The sequence below is a fragment of the Aptenodytes forsteri genome, unplaced genomic scaffold (assembly GCF_000699145.1).
Source record: "Aptenodytes forsteri isolate BGI_AS27 unplaced genomic scaffold, ASM69914v1 Scaffold83, whole genome shotgun sequence".
Classification (NCBI taxonomy): Eukaryota; Metazoa; Chordata; class Aves; order Sphenisciformes; family Spheniscidae; genus Aptenodytes; species Aptenodytes forsteri.
This window is the reverse complement of record NW_008795371.1, coordinates 4257165-4268694: the sequence shown is the minus strand read 5'-3', so window position 1 is coordinate 4268694 and position 11530 is coordinate 4257165.

The following is an 11530-nucleotide window of genomic DNA, read 5'->3' as shown; positions in this document are numbered from 1 at the left end:
TATGGACCTTCCTTGAGGTCCGAGGCATGTTTCCCACAGAAGACCTCATAACCTCTGAGCTCTCACCAGAGCCAGGGGACCTATGTCCAGGTCCCCACGGCAGGGAGCATTTCTGCAGACAACTGCGAATGGTGCCAGAGGGAGGGAGAGCCCCAGGACCCTCCCGGCAGCAGAGGCAGCTCAGAAGGGCTGGGCCCAGGCTGGGAGCCGGCATCCCGCCTGCCAGGAAAGCTTCAGCCCCTCCGCTCATTTGCAAAGTTTTGGCCAAGAGGTTGGGACCAACACGAGGAGCTGGTGGAGGGATCGGGCCCAGGACTCACTAACGGGACTTGGTTACAGCTCAGGTCCCCAAACCCAGCAGCTCCGGCACTGCCGGCTCCATCAAACAACTCGCTGGTGTCCAAACCCAGATGGGGAAAACAGGGCATCGGAGAGCTCCTTGCAGGCAGGGAAGCAGTGTTCCCTGCCCCTGCCTGCCTCCCTGACCCCTGCCCGCATCCAGCCCCAGCACTGCCCCACTTCCCCGGCACACAGGGACCCCTTGAGCGAACACAGCCAGGAGCCAGAGCTGTGCTTCGGCAGAGGATGGATGGAGAGCCCCTGCGCTTGGAGCAATGCCGGCCTTGCACACTCAACCAGCACTGGTCGCACTGAGGCTCCGACACTGCATCGGCCCCCAGGAGAGCAACACTGTGCACTTATTTATATTTCATGCCAGGCTGCACCCTGGATGGAGGAGGGAAAGGAGATTCTGGCCGCTCTCGGCAGGGAGAGCAGGTTCAGCTGTGCCGACGGAGCTTCCCCGGGCACCGGAGCCGGGGCCAGCCCCTTGCCAGCCTCCCCAGTCCCCGCAGCCGGAGCCAGGTCGCTCGTGGGTGCTCGTGGATGCTCACAGGTGCTCACCACCTCCGGAGCCTGGGCCGTGGGCACTCTGCTCCCCACGCTCACCTGCCCTCCCTTCCCGGGGCGAGCAGCTCAGCCCAGGCTTTTGCTGTATACTGTCTAATTATAGATATTATATTGCAAATGGCTTTTGGGCCTGCTAATGGTATTACTGGTGTTATTCTTCTACTTGTTAATTATAACCAATTTGTTTGGGATGCCTTCCCAGTTTTCATCTGTAATTGCTCTCCCCATTCCCTGATGACTGTGACTCAGCAGAAACTCTGCAGTTTCGCTCAGGGATGATATTACTCTTTGTCTCTCCTGCCAAGCGCGGCTGCAGACAGCTGCCTGCGCAGCACGGCTACCGCTCCCACCCCGCCAGTGGCCGCACTCCAGCCCGGAGCAAGCGGCTTGGGGACCGGGAGGGACGCGGGACGGTGGCGGCGCAGGGCTGGCATCCGCGCTGGGTTGGAAGCGGGGCGATGGCAGCCTTGCTGCGAAGCTCCATGTCCTCGGATGCGGCATCGCCCGCGATAGCTGTTGGGCTCAGGCCTGGGGATGCTCATCAGCAACTTGCTGAATCAGGGCTGTGGCCCATAAACCATTATAGGATTCTGCCTGCGAAAACCCAGCGAGGCTTGGTGTGACTAAAGGCTTAGCCAAGGAAAGAGGAAAATATTAAACGGATTGTTTTCTTTTTATTATTGCTAAATTCTAAAGAAGCTTGCTCTTCTCCTCTCCCCAGCATTAACTGCAGATAAGTTATTTGGAAAGTGAGTATTTCACCAGAACAGCCATTCAAGTAGCCTAATACACACATTAGAGTCTATTTGCACTTAAAAGAAGTGGGAGGTATTAAATCAGCCTCTGGCCAGATAGTCATTGTATAAACAAGAGCTGTTAACTCCTACTTGATAGCAGTGATAGCAAGGGAAAGGAAAACAGCCCTGCAGTGTCATGACCAGCCTGACACAACATGTTTTAGGTCTGGGGAAAAAACAACAAACCCCTGCGAGTTCATGACTGCCCGGGCTGCGGGAGCGTGGCTGCCAGCGACGGGCCTGGCCGGGCTCTGCAGGCAGGGATGCTCCTCCTGCCCGTCCGGCACCCCCTCCAAACCCTGCCCCGCGGCTCTGCAGGCACCTTTCCCGCACGCCCTTGTCCTGGGAGCAGCTCTCACACCTGGGGCTCCAGCAACAGCATCACGCTGGCATCACCAAGGCAAGCAGCGTGGCACCTTTGCCTGTTCACGGACATGCTCAGGCCACTGGCAGCAAGGGACAGGGGCGTTATTTGCAGCCGAAACAGTCGCCGATGGTGGGTCTCCAACCTGCTGGGTCCTGCGCAGCCAGAGCCCCCCCCTCCAGCAGAGCAGGGCGCCGGGGAGATGCAGGCCTGCACGGCTCCGCTCACTCCTGAGCAAACCCGGGTATTAATGAAATTTATGAGTCAGAGCGAGCAAAAGAAACTGTTTTCAGCTGACTGCACTCACCACTTCCTCTCCTCGCGTTCTTCTCTCCCAGCAGCCCACTTATCTTCCCCCTGGAGCCGTGCCCACCCTCCCCTGCCCGATACGCCTCTATCGCTAACGGGCCAGAGCATTCAGCACCAGGATTGCTTCTGAGTTTGCTCACTCACTCACTCAAGCACTCTCAAGTTGTTCTCTGTGGCTAATCAAATGTCAAAACAAGCTACCCCTGTGATTTTGAGAGCTTTTAAACAGGAAGACATTTACCACTGATACATGAGAGCTGCGCACATTTGTCTGGGGCTCAGCCTAGAACGGGTTTCAGCGATAGCTCAGGACTGGTTTCAGTTGCAGCGAGTATCTGCTGGGTAGGAGCTGTTTTGTGGTCTCTCTTTGGAAGAATAATGACTGTACGAGCCTGTGGCAGCGGTCCCACCGCTTGCCCAAAGCCAGCACTGCTGTCTCTTGTGGGGACGGGGCTCTTTCCTTCCCGTTGGTGGGCAGGAGATGGCTGCCAGCACGGGCGGGCAGCACCCCTCCGTCCCAGCGTGCCCCGCTCCTCGGCTAATTAGACCATGTTTTATAGCCCGACTCTAAATCACGTGCTTCGGGACTAAAGCAGTGAGCTTTCAGCGTTTGAGAAGTGATAACTTCTGAGCCATCCAGAAGCCCAGGAGTGCCCAGGAAAGGTGCCGGGGACCTTTCGGTTCCCATGCAACCCACAGCGAGGTGCAGCATCCGCAGAGCCCCCCAACCCACCACGGGCCGGGCTGAGGCGATGGCTGCAGAAGAGCGGGACCCTGTGTAAAGGACAATTTTGATTTCAGAGCCACTTGGCCAGTCTCCCTGCAGCTCTGAAATCAAAGCTGTCCTTTATGCAGGTACCTGCTCTTCCGCAGCCAACGCTGGCCAAGACCCAGCGTGTGACTCTCTGAAGGGCCCCGCACAGCCTGGGTCCCCCCTGTCTCCCACCCTGTCCCCCAGCCCCGGGGGGGGTGGCTGTCACTAGGGCCCCCCCATCCCCGGCACGCCCCTGCTCAGCAGGGGGATCCCGTCTCCCCATACCACTAACGTGGGGTGAAAGGCACAGCGTGGGGTTTGGGATGCCTGACTCGCTGGCGGGGCTCCAGCATTGTGCAGCCGGGCTGCCTTGTGCTCTCCAGCCCCGGGAAGGAGCCGGCTGGGAGCCGGGAGTTCGACAAAGGGCTTGTTTTGCCCTGGCAAGCTGCAGCGTTGGGCTCTCAGCAAAGGGGCCAACAATTACATGCTGCCTCCAAGGACACGTGAGAAATTTCATCAAAGCAAGAAGAAAATGGAAGAGGTGGAAGATGAAGAGGCCCCCCATCACCCCAAGTAAAACATGGCATTTATCTGCAGAGGGCTTGTCCCAAAAGCTGCCTGGGCTAAGGGATGCTGCCTTCCCCAGGAGCCGTTAGCTCCACTGCAGGCAGCTGGCAATTTCCTTCTTGCAGGATTAGCTTTTCTTTAGAGGCTGCCTTAGGTGACAGGACAGCAGACCGTGCTGCCCAGGCCTCCTCTCCTCCAGCCGGCAGGAGCGGGGCGGCAGCACCTGGCTCCAAGTGGCTTCAGGAGCAGTGCTGCTTGCACCCGGCCTTCAAAGCCGTCACTTATCCCAGCTGAACGCTGAGCACAAGCTGCTCACGGGAGCTGCCAGGTTTGCACGATGCTCGCCCCGTGTTTTCCGCTTTCCTCCCAGCACATCTCCAACGTTTTTAAAAAAAAAAATACCCACAGCTTCCTGAAGGCTCTACAACAGAGAGAGGTGCTTCTGCTGCTCAATCTGTTGCTGGTCTGGAAATGAAGCATCTCCCTCCTCTGAAGCATTTAATCAAACACGAAGAGCACATGCATGCACGTCAATCCGAGTGGCAAGCCCTGATGCTGCCGTCAGCCAGAAACACAGTGGTCCACGCAGTCGGCTAAGCCGCTTGCTGCCACACGCCGTGGCTGGGGAGAACGAAGCCTCCCGGCGTCTGTGGAGAGCAAAGGTGGGTCCTGGGGATGGGGACATTGTGCCGGGGCTGCACTGCTGGAGGATGGAGGGGACCAAGCCTTTTGCTCGCAGCCGAGCCCAGCTAAGAGCATCAGCCTCGCCACCTCCCACCCTCCCTGCCTTAAATAACTCCCAAGCTTTAGCTTTTCTGCTTTGCTAAGGGTCTTTCTTAAATGTCCCCCACCAAGCATTGGCTGGGGGGGCAGGGACTGTGGCAGTGCCACCCTGCAGAGCCCGTCCTCGTGCCGGCTGAGGGGTTAGGAGCGGGCGATGTCCGCTGCCATCATAGGAAGGGCGTTGGGAGCAGACAGGCACAGACTTTGTCCCAGCCCAAGACAAGGAGAATGCTGTGGGTTTGTTTTTAGACAAATGAATGGATTTTACTGTTTGACCAACACTCATGAGAATGCCAGTCAGTGCGAATTTGGCAGGAGGTCTGACACTTGTCAGCTTTGGTTTATAACCGGAGAAAAGCAGCCAGCTCTCGGAGGAGAATGACGTGCGCGCGTTGCTGTGCGGGTTTGTTCTCGGAAGAATGTGTGGCAACAGAAGATCAAGCAAATACTTGGGACCGCTACATCACGGAGGACTTTGTCAGCTAGCCGGAAAGTTTTAGAAGGGCTTCACACTCTTTACAGACAGCCAGGCCACTGCCTGGAGCTGGGGTGAAAATACAACAGCGTGGGGTTTGTGAATAACAGAAGCATTACTGTGGCATCCCTAACGAGCGCGGCCTTGCCAGCACGCCCTCGGAACGGCGCTTGGGGAGCGGTGTCAGTAAGCAGCTGTGCTGGCCCCACGCAGGCGAGTTGCCCGTCCACAGAGTGGGAGCCGGCGGCGTTTTCCTTGGGGGGGCTATGCCGCAGGCACCTTCCTGCCTGCCGGCCTGCTGCCGGACCCATGGGAGGGGGCAGGTGCCGGGTGCAGGCAGCTCCAGTGCTCGGCGTGGGGCAGCTCACCCCGCTGCGGAGGCAGTCCAGGGGCCTGTTCAATTCCCGGGGGAAAAGCCAGGGGAATCACTGTTGGGGCACAGCCCTGCACCAACACCAGTCTCCACCTGCACCCCAAAAAGACCTCGGCCTCGGTGCATGAGCTCTGGTGGGCAGGAGCCCATTTCCCCCTTCCCTTGCCCAAGCGGGGCAGCTCGGCTGAGACCTGGAGAGCAGCGGGGAGAAGCCGGTGTCCTCCCAGCCCGGCTCTGGGCTGAGCTCAGATGAGATTTCCAGCCCGGCCAGTATCGGTGCAGCGTTTCAAGCCGGCTGGCCGGCAGCCGGGGCAGGATGCCCTCCCACAGCTAGGGACAACATCTCTTTTTATTTAAAGCCATTGTCTCGGCCACATTTCCCGCGCAAAAGCCAAAAGCTGGTGCAAAAGACACATGTGCAATTTACTTTGTTTTGTTTTTTAAAGGCTCTCCAGCCTGCAAAAGGGAATGAGGGTTTCTCTGCCTCAAACAGCTTGCCAGAACAGCTTATTCTGCAACATCTATTCCAGGCAGTTTCTCCATGTTGACAAAGCCTTTGGACAGGGAAGGTCAAATGTCTGTTGGGATCATTCCCTCTTCCTTGGCTCTCTTGCTTGCCCAGGGATACGGGGATGCTTGAGGGTCTCTGGCGTTGGAGACGGGCAGTCCCTCTGGCACCCACCGCGGACCCGTATCAGAAGAAACCCAGAGCCACCATGTCCGGGGCCCCCGAGGTGATGCTGCACCAGGAACCGAGAGCCCAGCCTGTAAAACGGCCCTTACCAAACAGACCAGACCAACTCCAAATGAATCATTACAGGCAATGGAGTAAATCATCCACATGTCTAAAAGGGCAGCAATTGCCTTTCCCTGGGTTGCTTTGGAGCAGGTCTTTAGGAGACAGGACTTTCTAGAGAGCATTGGAGAGCATTATGACTTGCCGTGGTGTGTTTCATGCATGGCTGCAGGGCAGGTGCTTGCTTTTCTCCCGGCAAGAGATTTTCTCCAAGGCACGGCAAAGCTCTGACTTCGACCTGTGGTAACGCAGCTCCTTCTGCTTCGTGCTGACAGCTCAGACTGATGCTGCAGCCCGGCTTTGCTGTGGTCTAGGTGGCCCTTGAGTATGGGTTTGGTAGGCTCCACCTAGCACCTAATGAGTGTTTGCCTGCTTTGCTGTGCAATTTGGCACGATGGGCAGCCTTTGCTCAGGAGCTGCCCCAGTCTGGGAAAGATAAGGGTGTTGCAGGCCAGCTCTGAGGCTGGATGACAGAGCTGTTTGCAGGCAGCTCCTCTGATCTGCCCAGCTCTGCTATTACTCCCCGAGCAACCATTAATAACCCGAGTCATTACGGGGTGCTTTTCCATTCAGAGACTTAACAGCTCTCTAAAGTCTAACGAGCAAGCGGGGGAGGTTACGTGCTTCACCCCAGTTGCGCAACCAGCCCGCAGCTGAGCCAGGAACCAAACCCACACCTAATCACCGGGCCACAGCTCGCCCGGTGCTCATGCTCAGACCCTGACCCAGGGCCAGGCTGGGACTCCTCGGCAAGACCACAGCAGCATGGTGCTTGCAGGCTGGGGCACGCTTGTCTCCGAGCCAGTGGGGTGTTTCCCTGCACGGGGACTACGTCCTCAGAGGTCTTGCTCTCCTTTGGACATCTTTGATCTGGGCATTGTGGTCTGCCTGGCTTCATGCAGTGGATACGTGGAGGAGGAGGAGGAGGATCAAGCTCTGTCTGTCCGGTCCTGATCCAAACTCCCGGCTCACCCTGCCCCAAAGATTTGTTTGACCCTCAGTACTGCAACATCCCCAGAGATCTGCTCAGGCTCCGATGGGAAAGGAGGTCCCCGCTTGCTCATACATACCTCCCTGTCACCTCCCCATCACAACCTCATCCACCTGCAGCCCTCATCATGTTGTCGTGGACCCCCAGGACAAAGCCCGTGAGCCGTTGCTCTTCTGTGTCCCACTCTCAGCTGCACGCCTCAGCCCTCCCTTGCCCAGGTAGCTGTGAGGCAGACATGGTCCAGGACGTTCCCACAATGCCTGCACTACAAATAAGCCTCCGAGGTGAAGGGATCGCTGTGATGAGGAGCGTCAGTCTGGCACCTATGAGCTGGTTGTTGAGTAGGAGGGAAACGTGGTTCTTGGGTATCGAGCAAACTTCTCCCGGGTTTGCCTGCACGAGCCTACCGACTGCCTGGGATGAAGGAGGAAGGGCAGAACTCACAGGCTCTGGGGGGTTTCATGATTTCCCAAGCGTGAGGTGAGACCCCTGTGCCATGCGAGGTTGCAGCCCCGCGTCCTGGCAGCCCTCGCTGGGGAAGGGGCAGCCCAGCAGCCCGGGGATGCTGGTGGTGACTTGTCCTCCAGCAAGGGAGGCCTGGTTGTGCCCCTGCTCCTAACCAGTGTCAGAAGTGGCCGCTCTGAGGGCTATGTCGGTCACAGCAACCTCCTGCTATAAGGGATCATTGGTCCTTAAAATAGCTCTATATCATTAGTTACATCTAATTGAAGGTGTTTTGAATGCAACCTCCACAACACACAAACCAAATGGGAAATGACATACCATCAAATTAATGCCCCCAAACCATGATAAATGACTGGTTAGATGATTAATGTTTCTAGTTCTTGGTTTAAGAGAGAACAATGCCGCCTGGCCCAGCATTTATCTGCATTGCCTGCAAAAGGTCACCAGGCATCCTCAAAATAAATAGGACTATTGCTCTGCTGTTACGCCTTCAGATGCACGGCGGCTCTCTTGCCTCTACACACGCTGCAGCCCCTGCGTTTGGGGATGGAGCAGGGTGAGCTTTGACCATTGCCATGCCAAGCTGCCCCAGCCGGAGCCGGCGAGCAGCAATGACCCTTCTCGGGTCCCTTTCGGCTCCATCATTACGCGCATCCCAGTCTGCCTCAGAAAATCGTTCCCTGATGATGCATCTGAGGAAGGCAGTCGTCAGAGCGATGGTTTATTGGATTGGGGTTTTGACATCTGAGAGGACTCATTGCTACGCTGGCTATTTTATTAAATCATTAAAAGACACTTCTTTAATAGTTCCAGAAATATCAACTTTTCATGTGGCTGGGGCGGCTTGCTGCTCTGCACCTGGAAATGGCACAAATTCTCTTTCAGGTTCAAAGCAGTCTGGCTTCTGATATACCGCGTATAATTAGAGATAATTGAAGCGAGCGTGTTCAAAGGAGCCCGACGACCGGCAGAGCGGAGGAGCTGGCTGCGCTGTCGCCCGGCACCATCTGCACCGCGTGGTCTAACCCACCACGCTGGGGCTGTGCCGAGCCCCACCGGCCCCTCGACACCGGCACCGGCTGAACCCAAGCATGCAGGGCTGATGCAGCAGGTCCCGATGATGCCATGGTAATTTATGGTGAAACCCCGCAGAGGGACAGCAAGCCACAGTGAGGACAGCTGTGCTGCAGCGTGGAGATCCTGCAGCTTGTCCCGACAAGACGCTGTTTGTGTGCGGAGATTAAAGTCTCCTGTTCAGTAGCAGGAAAATGCAAATACTGTTTAAACAAGCTGTTAATTGTTAAACCACATTATTTAGGGGTAATAATCACTGGAACACCTTGTACTGCTAAAATGAGGCCAAGAGCTCTCCGGTCATGGGCTCCACAAGAGGAGGATGTGTCTTGTTTATGGGCTGTGAGCAGGCAGAGACGTGGGAATGAGGGGAAAAAAGGAAATTACTGAAGTGGGAAAGGAGAGGGTCCAGGGGAACAGCTCTGGTGGCTGTGCCTTGGGTCCCATGGGGATCCCACAGAAAGGGAGACCCCTGGATGGAGAGGGAGATGATGGGGATGGAGAGGGTAATCCTGCAGATGGAAAAGGCTGATCTCACTGGCTTGGCCACACGCTGGGAGTTGCCCCGGCTGGCAGCATTGAGGCTGTGGCAGGCGCCGGCACCTCTTCGTGAGACCAGGGGTGTTCTTAGCTGGCTGCCACTGCAGGAGCAAGCACCTTGCCCTTGCTTTGCACTGAGACCCCTCTGGTCCCTCCGTGTTTTACATTTCTTTGCCATGGACCCAAGCCTGGAGGCAGTTGTCACCAGGAGGGTTTGCCTGCAGGATGGGTGCTGTTGGGACCCTGGGCAAGCTGGTCTCCTTCAGAGCCCTGGTGACCGTGTCAAGTCTGGCACAATCCTTGGCAGCTCAAAGCTCTGGGAAATCCTAGTGTGAAGGTTGAGGAGCAAAGCTGGCTCTCCCTGGCGCAAGGAGGGGCGATGTTCAGAGACTCCCAGCAGAGCAGCTTGCAACTCTTCCCAGCGGGTCCGTGGGTTCAGCCGCCAGCGGAGGCTTTGGGCATCCCCATGCAGATGCTGCCAGTCCCACCTCATCCTGCCAGGACATCGCTGAGGGGTCTCTGGCCAAGCGCAGGCCCCACCTGAGCTGGGTGATCGAGCAATGCTGCAGGGGACTGTCCCCAGGGACCAGCACCCAGCGCCCACCCTCTTCACTGCAGATGGAGAGTGGGTCGCGCTTGCGGGGTGCATCCTGCCATTTGGCTGTCAGCACTCTGGGACACATGCACAGGGCTTTGAGAACCACCACAGCAGAGCCGAGCCGTGCCAGGCCCATATCTCCCCATCTCCCTGCCAGGAGGAGGTTTTGGCAGGAGCTGCTCTCTCCCCCTGCCACCCGCCCAGGGGCTAAGCTGCAGAAGGTGTTTCCTACCCGGCCACGGCAGGAGGGAAGAGGAGGGAGCAGTTGCCCGACCCAGCTGAAGAGGGACCCCCAGCTCCTTCGCACCAGGGCAGAAATGGTGCAAAACACCCCAAAGGGCAGCTGTGACCATTGCACCCCACACCGTGGAGCAGTCCCTGCGCCCCGGCACCGCAGCACCCATCGGCACCCGGAGGTCCCTGCGTGGGGAAACCATTCAAGCGCACCAGGATTTTTTTCCCCTGGGTTTGGGGAAGACAGAGAAACCCCAAGCAGAAAATGGCTCACTTCAGAGATGGGTTTCGACAACCAGGAACTCATGTATATTTTGGATTTTAATCCAAAGCGGCTGGGGCCATGTGCAAGATGTAATTTAAGGGTCCAGCTCGGGGTCCAAATGTTCTCCAAGTGCAGAGGTTTTGGCACTGAGGTTTTGGTTTGGTCCCAGCTTTCATGGCAAATTGAATAATCATATGAGGGAGAGGAAAGGAGAAAGAGCAAGAGAAAAAAAACTATTGACAGTTCTTCCAAAAGTGGAAAGAACCAAAACACATTTTGGCTTCATCAGCTCTGAAACGGAGTTATTTCCCTCTAGATCTGGAACAGCCTTTCGAACAATGTTTTTCAATTTAGCTTTTTATTAAAATAAAGCCGTGCCCCGGAAAATCTGCACAGAGCTGCCGCCTGCGACCATGGAGGTTCCCTGCGTGCCGCTGCGACCGTACCCGGCTTTATAGCTCCTACTTGTGCTGCTGGCATCCAAACAAACATTTCCTTCACCGTTTCAGAGGCCTCTGGGAGTGGCTGGCTAGGAAGTATGGAGAGAGATCCCTGTGCACATATTTAAATCACCTACTGTTGTGCTAACTTTCTGGCCTTGTATATCTTTTAATTATTCCCATGTTTATAGTTTTCTGCGGCTTAAAGGATTTTTTTCCCCTTAAATGCATGTTTTCCTGACAATTAGTCCTGCTGGCTGTAAAAGCGCAGATGAAGAGCTGGAGACGGAGATGAGCCCTGCCCCAAAATCCAAACCTCCCTCCTCGCTGTGGTGCCGGCAGCCAGCCCCAGCTCAGCCCCATTCCGGCTCAGCACTGGGACCAGCCCCGGCTCAGCCCCATCCTGACTCGGCACCGGGACCAGCCCTGGATCAGCACCAACTCGCCCCGCCGTGCATGCCCTGGAGTCGGAGCCCACAGCCAAGCAAGCCAGGATCCAGCCAGCCCAGCCGGTGGTGCAGCAGCGTGGTGCAGCCAGAGTTTGGGAGCTGCCAGGGTTTGCCGTGGAGCGAAGGATGGGCTGCTGGGCAGCCGTGGTGCAGCCGTGGGGCATGGGTCCCATGGGCTCATGCAAGCCCAGAGCCTCCCGTGCAAGCTCAGCTCTGACGCTCACATGCAGCGAGCAAATTAAAACCATGGCTGGGCGTGCTCCCCCCACCGCCAGCTCTCCGTGCTGCCAGCCGAGGCTCACATGGACCTGCTCGGCGGTGGCCGTGTCCTCGCCCTCCCTGGTGGC